We start from the raw sequence: 12,011 nt of genomic DNA, 5'->3' as shown, positions 1-12,011 counted from the left end.
TTGGTGATCATTTCATTATGTTGGGAAGTAGTCTGACCGTCCTTGATAGGCCTTCATCTCAGCACAGTTGGTTCCTACTCCCAGACTGGTTGTGCTCTCTGTATGTTTGTCTGACCTTTTGCAAAGAATAAAGACCTCTGGGTTGAACTCTTTATTTGACAAGACTCACTTAAGGTTTCATTCCCGTTACACTGCTGACAATGTAGCCTGGCCGTCGCTGCTCATGCCTCGTTCAGAGCTCAGTAAGCAGATTTTTCAGTAAGCAGATCTTGATTTTTGCAAGGCTGACAGGTTTTATCAACAACAGGCCCTAATGAGTGTTTGTGCCAGTTTTGGTACTTCTTTCCACTTGTGAAAGATTTTCCTGCAAAAATACAGAATTGAACAAATATAACAAATGAAACAAGCCATTGTCTCTTAATGTTTATTAGGGATTTATTACGTCTGGCCAGTCCACATATTGGGGCGGCTGTGGCTCAGGAGGTAGAGCGGGTTGCCTGTTAATCGGATGTCATGTCGACGTGTCCTTGGGCAAGATACTGAACCCTGAATTGCCCCTGGGGCTGTTCCACCAGTGTATAAATGTGTGTGACTGGTGAATGCAGATGTAGAGTAAAAGCGCTTTGAGTGGTCGAGAAGACTAGAAAGGCGCTATACGAATATGGAGCATTTACATGTGAACGGAGAGGCATGAGCCAAAACCTCACGCACTAAATATTCTGACCACGTGGAACACTTGAGAACTCCAAGCAGTCTGTCCCTGTAGCTCGGTGAGGGATCCGATTTACAGCCCAGAGAGTTCGATCCTTTTGTTGGCAGCAACTTCCAAAGTTAAGAGTTGTTAGTTTGGACGAAACAAAAGATGATTAGACGTCAGCCTGGACTCTGATGAACAGTTTTTCATGTTTCATTTGGATCATTTCTAGAGTTATCTGAGTGTAAAATCCTGTTTTTGAGCTTTTAGCTGTGATTGTTTGTAACTGTGTGAATATGAACAGGCTGTTTCTGACTCAGCGCTACATAAAGTTTGAACAGAATATAAATGATTATTAATATTCGCTGCTGACATTTTTTATCATGTGATGCTCTTACCAGAGACTGTGACGCTCACTCCTGGCTGAAAAGTAAAATGTCCTCTTCTGTCATGTTGTTTAACAGGAAGCCCCAGGGAACCTTTTTGTCCCAAAGTGCCATCCTTAGGTTTTTAATGAGCTGATTAAACTTTCTTCTTGTTCAAATGATCAAACTGCAGCAGAGCTGATAAAGACACCGACTGACTGTGAAACTCAGAGGCTGCTTTTACATCTTGAAGATTTTAACCTCACTTCCCATTTTTGTCTCAGGAAGTCTTTTAACTTGCTTTAACTTGTTAAGTCAAACATGGACGTGGTCTCTGTGAAGGTGGAACAGGAAACCCAGAGTTTCCTTCATCTCAGGCTTAACAAACTCAGAGTTTAAACTAATCCTGCTTTCTGAAACGGGGCCTGGTGAAGCAGTCTGAGCTAAAAGAAGCCACGAACCAGCTGCAGCCGCAGTTTTCTGTCCCTACGAGTCATTTTTACACCAAAATAAGTGAAAATAGGGCCCAGGTTTAAATATACAGAAATGATCTTTTAATCACAGCTTTCCTGTTAAACCATTCTGACAGTTCATTTAGTTCAGATCCTCATGAGTGATGAGATTGTTGTATTCCTTTCCTGTCTGGCTGTTGCTTGTGTCTGTCTCACCTCTTCTTGGGCCTGTTAGAATAATCTTTATCAAAGAATGACCGAGTCTTTTTCAATGAAGGTTTTACTTGCAGCAAGGAGTCAATACATGCACTACAGTGAGTACAGAACTGACTGTTTTTAAACAGCTGCTTCCACCCGCTGTTTTCCAAGTCATTACAGAGTCGCTGAATCTTTCTCTGTGTCGCATGTTACTGGAATACAGGCAGGAACATTACACCATGTCTCTCACCTGTAGACGTTTCCCAGCTCTATGCACCAGTTCCTGTTTTATAAGTTCACTGAGAGTGTTAGACGCTTCTCCTTTTCTATTTTAGACGAACCTGCAACAGTTTAAAACACTTAAGCACATTTTTCTAACAGGGCCTGAAAAGGGTCGGACCACAAGGGAGAATTTTATTTCAGGGACAAGGTCCCCGATGAGAAATCCTTCATCCGCCATGACTCCATCACCTTCCTCAGGTGGAGACAGGATCCCTGATTCTCTTGTTGTCTCCTTGTCAGGCACCGAACCTGTATACAGGGAGAGATGCCAGCCTGGTCCTCATCATATTCACACCACTCAGAAGTTCAGGTTTCTTTGCAGTGAGAGTAGATTTCAGAGCTGAGAACTTTCTGTACAGTCTAATTTACAGTTATAATTTATCTTGAAGGCCACATTGGAAGTAGATAGTTTGCCCAGACACGTCCTGTTCAGGAAACCTAAGACATCAAAGTAACAGGAAAAACTGGTCAATGATTGCCACTTTAGGAGTGCTGGAATTTAGTCACTGTGCCTGACTCCACCCTACCGTGTTTTCTGCAGTAGTATTTATTTATTTCATTTAAAAGGGACAGCGTACAGTAAAACATAAACTAATTCACATCTGCAGTCCTATTGGCAAGTCATGGTTAATAACAATACAATAATAAATACATTTGCTAAGGCTGACTAGTTCATTGGAATGTCACCGAGGTCACGACATCGCCAAACAGCATCCCAGTCATATCGCGACGTCCACCAAAACAATCGCAACACGACCCCGAGCCACATCGCTCAGCCCTGGCACAAACCAACAGCACACAAACTCACATAAACACGTACAAGACGTACATGTGAACTACTCACAATGAAAATAACAAACATTGTGTTAGTGGTATTTGTTTTGGCCCATGTGGTCCAGTGGTCATGTTCCTGGTTTTATACCTTGGACATTTAGATTCCAGTCTACTGTGGGAGAAAGATATTGTCCTATAAATTCCTGACATTTGGGGCTCTGAAGTGAATCGCTGTAAATGGATTTTCTGAACTTCTGAGTGGTGTGAATATGATGAGGAGGGTTCCCTGTGTTCTCTGTGGGCTAATGGTCAGTTGTCCTGCTTCTCAACTGGAGCTTATGGGTTAAGGCTTAAGCATCATATATACAACATAAGAACAATCAGCCCCATACATTTCATTAAACAAGTAATTCAAGCATAAAGTAATCAAAGCGTATGTGTGTGTGTTTAAAAAATATTTATTAAAATAAAATAAATAAACAAAACAGTAAGTGTGTGTGTTGGTTAAAAAATAAAAATATATTAAAATAAAAAAATATATATAATAAAAATAAAATAATAATAAAACGGTAAGTGTGTGTGTGTTAAAAAATAAAAATATATAGAAAAATAAAATAAGTAAATAAACAGTAACGTGTGTGTGTATATATAGACAAATAATAATAATTTTAAAAAGAATTAATTGATTAAAAAATAATAAATAACAAAAAATAGAAAAAGAAATCAGTATCAAATGTAAAAACAAAACAAGTACTAAAATATCAAATGATCAAAATAATAATAATTTGAAAATCTGTACAATTATTTATCAGTCTGAGGTTCCACTGGTTGTCCTCACTTCTTGGCATGAGGAGACATATTTTGTAGCAATTATTTCACATTTGGGCATTTCTCCCAGTAAATAGGGGAGTTTCTGTTTGTCTGATATGAATTTGAATTCGGGGTATATTTGGAAAATGTTTGCAAAGTGTTTTTGTTTTTGTGTTTTATATTTGGGGCATGAGAAAGTGAAGCTCTGTCTCTACCTGTCCACTGAGTCTCTACCTGTCCTCTGAGTCTCTACCTGTCCTCTGCGTCTCTACCTGTCCCCTGTCACACTGGGAGCAGAGTCTCTCCTCTTGTGGTAGCCAGCTCTGTCTCTACCTGTCCCCTGTCACACTGGGAGCAGAGTCTCTCCTCTTGTGGTAGCCAGCTCTGTCTCTACCTGTCCCCTGTCTCTACCTGTCCTCTGTCACACTGGGAGCAGAGTCTCTCCTCTTGTGGTAGCCAGCTCTGTCTCTACCTGTCCTCTGAGTCTCTACCTGTCCTCTGAGTCTCTACCTGTCCTCTGAGTCTCTACCTGTCCTCTGTCTCTACCTGTCCTCTGAGTCTCTACCTGTCCCCTGTCACACTGGGAGCAGAGTCTCTCCTCTTGTGGTTACCTGCTCTGTCTGTGGCGACCCTTTTCTATGGCCAGGCTGTGTTCACTCAGTCTGTATGTTGTCAACATTTTTCTTAATTTGGGACATTTTGTTCCCCAAAACACAGAAACCCGGACTGTGTAAATGATGAAGCATCCAGACGCTCAGTCTCTGGACCAGCTGTGTTTTAGTGCTTCTCTGTTTATTGTCTTTTGTTGATAAATTCTAAGACAACGGTTTGTTGTAACTCAATTATTTGCTCAATCCCTCACCAGCAAGATACAATTTCCACAACAGTATTCAGGCGGTTACTAATGTTTTAAAGTAGTATTTTGTATTATACCAAACAAAGAATGTAATAAATAAACAAAATAAACAAATCCAGGAATAAGAGAGAGCTAGCTGGCTTTCATCAAGCCAGCTAGCTGGACTTACCTGTTCGTTGGTCCTTGAAGGTCGACTGTGTTGAAGTTGGACGACGGCGGAAATTCACGACGGGAAATGTACGCAAGCGATTTGAAGGTTTTTTGTTGGTTTTGGAGTTTTGTTTGAAGTATTTTTGGTTTATTGAACACAGACAAACACACATAGACACATTTATCACGTACCTCAGACGGGCTGAGCCGAGGTTTGAACCCACGTCTCCAGGTTGCCGGTCGGCGTCCTTCCCACTGGACCATCTTCAGTACTGAGAAAGCCCAACAACCAGAGAGAGGAAGAAGATCAGACTGAGGGAGGAACCTGCAGAAGATCCATCTCCATCAGTCTGGAGAGGAAACTCTGGATGATGGACTTCCTGGCTTTGGAGCTTCTAATCATTTGGTTCAGATGGTCCAGTTGGTCCAGATGGTCCAGTTGGTTCAGATGGTTCTGTTGGTGCAGATGGTCCAGTTGGTTCAGATGTCTGTTGGTCCAGATGGCTCAGATGGTCCAGATGGTTCAGATGGTTCAGATGGTCAAGATGGCTCAGATGGTGCAGATGGTCCAGATGGTTCAGATGGTCCAGATGGTTCTGTTGGTCCAGATGGCTCAGATGGTCCAGATGGTTCAGATGGTTCTGTTGGTCCAGATGGTTCAGATGGTTCTGATGTTCCAGATGTTTCTGTTGGTCCAGATGGTCCAGTTGGTTCAGATGGTTCAGATGGTCCAGATGGTTCTGTTGGTCCAGATGGTCCAGTTGGTTCAGATGTCTGTTGGTCCAGATGGCTCAGATGGTTCTGTTGGTCCAGATGGTTCAGATGGTCAAGATGGCTCAGATGGTGCAGATGGTCCAGATGGTTCTGTTGGTCCAGATGGCTCAGATGGTCCAGATGGTCCAGATGGTTCTGTTGGTCCAGATGGTTCAGATGGTTCAGATGGTCCAGATGGTTCTGTTGGTCCAGATGGCTCAGATGGTCCAGTTGGTCCAGATGGTCCAGATGGTTCAGATGGTCCAGATGGTCCAGTTGGTCCAGATGGTTCAGATGGTTCAGATGGTTCTGTTGGTCCAGATGGTTCTGTTGGTCCAGATGGTCCAGATGGTTCAGATGTCTGTTGGTCCAGATGGCTCAGATGGTTCTGTTGGTCCAGATGGTCCAGATGGTCAGGGCTGCTGGTTTGCACTGGTTTGGAGGTCTTGGTTCACTTCCACTTTTGGGAAAAGATGCTGCAGCTGCTCTTCCTACTTTTACTCCAAATGCAGAAAGGAGCTTTAGCTCTCACACTTTTGTTCTTGCATTTTAAAATGAATGGGTTTCTCTGGGAGTAAAGACTCAACTTTCTTCCAACCTACTCAACTTAAAAAGCTTACTGCTCCGCATAAGTGCAACTACAGACTTTAAACTTCTGAGATGTTGATTTCGTTGTAAATTGTAAAAATGAAAATGTTTAGTTTACCTGCAGAGCACAGGTTCAAACCAAGCAAACATTTCAAAAACTGCTCCCAGTTTTGCATATTCATCTTCATGAGTACTCAACAGGCATCAAATGTAGCCACAATCCTTTCCTCTCATGCAATGCCACCATGTTCCTCAATGGAGCTGTAGTTTTTTAGATTTAAACCTTAATCGATGGTGGTCTGAGATCTCCTCCTCTCACCAGTTCTTTCACTTACTAAATCTTCCTCCCTGGTTGGAGTGTGGACACAGGAAGTATGTTTTTATGCTCAGCTATCTAAGTTCTAACTAAAAACACACAAGTTACAGCTGATTTTATGGGAAATGCATTTATCTACCAAACATTAAATTGTGACCTTCATAAGGAGTCTGGTTTAATAGCTCAGTTGGTCGTGTGTCTGTTTCCAAAGCCGCACTTTATGCTGCCAGACATGAGTTCGATTCCCCCTCAGGCCAGCAGTGAGTTGATCTCAGGTTTACGCAGCTGTGTGGTGTTTCAACAAAATGTTCCCACTGACTTGCACTGGCTGTTTTTAAATTTGTATGTTGTCAGTTTTTCTAAATGCATCATTGTTTACATGGAAATCAGCGTTTCCATAAAACCAGTTAAAAGCTGTACATATTTGATATCTGCAACTCTGGACTGGACCTCAAAGAAATATATTTACAAGCAAAACAGAGGTGTTCCAGACATTTGTGGTCATGGAGGGCCCTCTGTTGGGGCTTTGGAGGCATTTCATGTCAGTGTAGAAAGTTAAAAGTAAGTCCTCCACAGTGTGACTGAATAGGCTGGTGGTTAAGGGCTCATCCTTCCGGTCCAAAGATCACATCCTGCTCAGAGCATATTAATCAAACCCCGAGACGAAGATCAGACTGCAGAAAACAACCTTTTAAAACCAACCAAATACCACCTTAAAAGCATCAGGTCCCATTTCTGCTTTATTCTTCCGGTGACTTTGTCGTCAGCAGCAGAAATAAAACACATTCAGTCAGAGCCAGAAAGAGCTGCAGCAGTTCAGACTGTAGATGCAGGAGCATGAAGGAACCTGAGGAAAGTAGCATGTTGACTCAGGAAACAGGCAGTAAAAACACTTCTTTAATGTTCTAGATAGTAGCAGGCTGATATAGTCCTACTTTAGGTCCACGGTGACTCTGCTGCAGGGAGACCTGACTGCTTCCAGTCACACTCATTTGAAACACATTGTGTCTCCATACTAATACCCAGAATGCAGTTCTTTCAGTTAAAAGCTGCAGTCTGTCTGGATTTAAACCCTCTGAAGCTCCAGCGTTAGAACAGCGGCACTTAGGGGACCTGATAATCTGGATCCATCTGGATCCAAGGTGGAAGGACTGAATCCCGGCTTCCCTCTTTGGAAACACGTCCATGTTGTGATGATTGTTCAACACGCAAATCTGTAGCATCGAACACTTGTGAAGTTGCTGCTCCACTTGAGAACGGATATTTCAGGGGGGAAGTGTGAACCAGCAGGACTTGGTCCAGTTTCCGTTGCGGGAAAAGAAATCAGAGCTGAATCTGTCTGCATCTCTTGTCAACTGTGGGATTTTAAATGATCAGAATTATGAACATAAATTAAAAGCACACGTCATTCGTGGTGGACTTGAACCCATAAGCTCCAGTTGAGAAGCAGGACAACTGACCATTAGCCCACAGAGAACACAGGGAACCCTCCTCATCATATTCACACCACTCAGAAGTTCAGAAAATCCATTTACAGCGATTCACTTCAGAGCCCCAAATGTCAGGAATTTATAGGACAATATCTTTCTCCCACAGTAGACTGGAATCTAAATGTCCAAGGTATAAAACCAGGAACATGACCACTGGACCACATGGGCCAACAGGGCAGGAACATCATGTGAATCTTGAACTGACATGACTCAAAAGCCAGAAAGTCCATCTGTTAATTTCTGCATGAACCTGCACAGCTTCCACCAGGGTCCACATAGAAACATGAAGCTTACAGCTGCAACTGGTGCACAGTTGGTCCTGATCCAGGATCCAGATCATTCTGTTCACCGTGTTTGGACTTTGAACTAAAGTTTTTAGGTTGATGAAAGCCTTCAGTCTGATCTTCTTCTCTCTTCTCTGAACTCCAGATTTAATAATATTCTGATCTGATGCAGCTCAGAAAGTTCTGGTCTAGAAGTTGTGGATTCGATTAATTTCTTCCATTGGAAAAAAGAAGGAAGAGGAGTTTCACAATCTTTACCCAAACCTGGACTTGAACCCAGACTTCAGAGTGCAAACCAGCAGCTCTGACTACTGGACCATCTGGAGAAGTTGCTTTATTAGAAATGATGAGACGAGCAGCTCACTAACCAAATGATTGAAGTCCATCATCCAGAGTTTCCTCTCCAGACTGATGGAGATGGATCTTCTGCAGGTTCCTCCCTCAGTCTGATCTTCTTCCTCTCTCTGGTTGTTGGGCTTCATCGGTACTGAAGATGGTCCAGTGGGGAAGGACGTCGACCGGCGACCTGGAGACGTGGGTTCAAACCTCGGCTCAGCCCGTCTGAGGTACGTGATAAATGTGTCTGTGTGTGTTTGTCTGTGTTCAATAAACCAAAAATACTTCAAACAAAACTCCAAAACCAACAAAAAAAAAACTTCAAACCGTTCAAATCGCTTGCGTACATTTCCCGTCGTGAATTTCCGCCGTCGTCCGACTTCAACATAGCCGACCTTCAAGGACCAACGAACAGGTAAGTCCAGCTAGCTGGCTTGATGACAGCCAGCTAGCTCTCTGTCTCTTTGGACTTTAAAAAAAAAAGAAATTCGCCAAACAAAAGAAAGAAATGATCAACATATAAAAGATTTCAAAATAAAATGAGCCTTGCTGTTAACAGCAGAAGTTACATCCTGCTGAATCCATCATGGCGCCTCGGCCCGCAGACTGAGAGGGACTAAGAAAGTTCCTGATCGTTGAGTTAAAGTGACTTTAGGATGTTGCTTCAATGGTGATGACAGGAACAGCACGCACGCCGCTTTCTTTGCTGAAGTGAATTAACGGTGAATCACCCTCATGTAACAATCACAGCCTAATTTTACGAAAGATGTATAAATAACACTGTGTGCCTGCTGTCGGCTCTATTCAGTTTAGTTACATTAATTACATTAGTTTAGTCGGTTCTGTGTCTGTTGTTCAGGATGTTGTTGTGTAAGAATGCATCTTTTATCCAACTTAATACATTCCATATCATCCATTTATCCAGAAAGTATCATCTATCAGTATGTTATGCCTTATGTTTTATGTTTTGACACTTGTATCTGCAAGTAACATCCCTAGTTAGATCTGAGTGTTAAACAGTAGTCTGAGGTGTGACTCTACCCTCTGTGTGAGACCAGCGTGACCCTCAGGTCAGGTATATTGTAGAGACTTGGATACTATTCTGTGGGAAAGGAGAGACGATCATGTACCCAGATTGTATTTCTGTATATAACAGAAGGTATGGTCATAGGAACATATATCTTTTTAAAAAAACAGGACCTATAAATTTGGGAGCTAATGGTGTATGATCAGAGACGCTCCTAAGGGGGCCCAAGGGGGTCCCTACCCTGGGAAGTGCCTGACCCAAAACCAGTTCTACTGGTGTATCAAAACACATAAATGTCTTAAAAATATATGACCATGGAATAGTTGCATCCAAATAATGTGATTGACAAAGTTAACTAACAAAAAAGATTAATTAATGTTTTTAAGGAAAACATGAGAACTAGGATTTAAGGGAATAAAATATTGAGGAACGGGGTTCAGGACAGTCCCGAAGGAGATCACCAAGAAGAAGTTTACACCAGTAGAACTAACAAAAGGCTACAGTAAATTAAATACTAGGCGGTATCTCACAGAGACCCCACCTCTCTAGGGAGCGCCGAGGGCTTTATATTGAGAAGCTCCACACCATGTTTTCAGTGGGCTTTAACACTCGGATTTTGTCTTGCTTTGACATAAACTCTATTGCATCGATCTCTGACTGACTCCAGTAACTTCTTTTGACCTCCAAGTATTGAGGACAGATCTGGGCTTCCAGCGGGCCTCGGTCGAGCGTTTTGTCCCTCTACAATGTGTTTTCAGTCCTGTCTGTCTGATGTCTCGTGTCCAGTCTGCTAGGTGTTAGTTTACTTCCTGGTGCCTGTGGTTCAGTGTTGGTCTGTGCCCGCCTTTCTTTCGGTCTTATTCTGTTATGATCTGGTGTTTGTCTCATGCTTGGTTTCTGTCTGTTAATTGTGATCTCCGCCTGATTTGTTGTTCATTTGGTTTTGATCATTCTGTGTTAGGCTGCTCTGTTCTGTTCAGTTATCTTAGTCTGTTCTGTCTTTCTGTGTTTCTCTGTTGGTCGGTCGTGGCTGTTCTGTGTTTTGGTTCTTGCCTTGTGTTTAATAACCTGTGTTGTCTGCTTCCCCCTCTTGATCTCCCTGTGTGCTTGATGTCTCTCTCCTGTGTCTATATATTGCCTGTGCTTCCCTCAGTCTGTGTTCCCTCATCGTAGCTTGTTGTGCTCTGTCTCCTGTGATATCCTCTCCCTGTTCGTTCCCCCCTGCTTGTTCTCTTGGATGTTGGATTTTCTGTTGGATCACTTCTTTCATTTGGATTGTTTATTATCATGGATTTGCTGGACTCAGCCACTCTGCTTGTAAGTGGGCTCGCTTTTGTTTAATTAAATCACTGAACTGTAGCTGTCAGCCTCTGTGTGCTGAACTCGGTCCAGCATTAGACAGACCGACCTGACGGGACCGTCCCAAATACCTGTAGGCAATACCCACTGTTTCCAGCGGCAGCTGTGTCTGATATGATTACCAATATATAGAGTTTAACTTTCTACCTAAAACCTTTGGTTAGAATAATATATGAACCAAACAATATGTGCTTTCTAACTTCCACCTCACAGGCACCTCGATCTCTGTATCAGAAAAAAACTCTTTATGTCAGGCCATGTTTCCTTTATTTCAGCCATGAGTTTCTGAGCTGACAGCCTCTCCGTCCATCATTTTGCGTTTGTTGCTGATCAAAGAGTTGAAACCATCAAATAAAATATTTCTTCTCTCCTCCACTCCAGTCATCAGCACCTCGACTTCACACTCAGTGTAGTTTCTCTGTTTCACCTGTGTTGCAGCAGCCGTTGTTATTTGGACCTCAAGAGGTGAAGTTCGCATTTTTATGGTCATTTGCTAGTAATTTATGGGAGGAGCCAAGGAAGGGTACGTGGCTCGTGCATGTGTGCTCACGTTGAGCAGGATGTATAAAGGAGAGGTGTGCAGGACCTGGCGTCAAGGTTATTATCGTAAACAAAGACGAACGAAATAATGAAATCTAGATGTGAAAAAACATTGTGGTTAACAGAAATAAAAATAAAAACGAGGCTTTACAAGAAAACCTACCACGATTGCTTTATCCATCAAGAGAGCCCGGGGTCAGGGCGGCGTCAGGCCGCAGCGTAGCGGCTGGCGACCGCTGTTTGGAGGACAGCCCATGTAACGTTAGGGGAGGCTAACTTAGCCGGGGAGACCAGGTAGGGATCAGCTGGTGGTTGGTGGGATTTGAACATGTTTTCTATTATCTTTTATTCAAACGTGAACAAAATAATATGAATGCAACAACTGTCCCGAGCTGTGTTTAGTTTAGTTTAGTCTTGGTGGTTTTCTGTTCCTTGTTCTGATGGTCTGGCTCAGAGCTCGTCCTGCATGTGAGATGAACTGGCCCACTGACTGTGAGCTCTGGGTTAACTGTCTGCTGCTCATTATTTTAACATAGAATCTAGTTTTTGATTAATAAAGGTTTAGATTTTAATGTAACTGCTTTCCAGTCAGACTTGCCTTCAGGGTGCTAGGGACCTGTTGGTTGTGGATCCAAGAGGGGCCTCCGCTATCCTCTTATTTCTTAGCTGTCCAACACCTCCATTTATTGTATTTCATCTATTTAACCATGATGTCAGAGCCAGAGACTGATGTAATG

The 12,011-nt window shown here is 42.7% G+C and overlaps 1 protein-coding gene across 1 annotated transcript in view; it reads left to right on the top strand.

Moving 5' to 3' along the window:
* Positions 1-12,011, top strand: part of adam15 (ADAM metallopeptidase domain 15) — a 151,216-nt gene that overhangs the window by 9,036 nt on the left and 130,169 nt on the right. The window lies entirely within an intron of this gene.

This window comes from Micropterus salmoides, unplaced genomic scaffold, assembly GCF_014851395.1.
Source record: "Micropterus salmoides isolate LMB-PRFRI ecotype aquatic unplaced genomic scaffold, ASM1485139v1 Ms_hic_scaffold_11, whole genome shotgun sequence".
NCBI classification, from domain to species: Eukaryota; Metazoa; Chordata; class Actinopteri; order Centrarchiformes; family Centrarchidae; genus Micropterus; species Micropterus salmoides.
The sequence above is the reverse complement of the archived record's forward strand: the minus strand, read 5'-3'. Positions and strand labels throughout refer to the sequence as shown.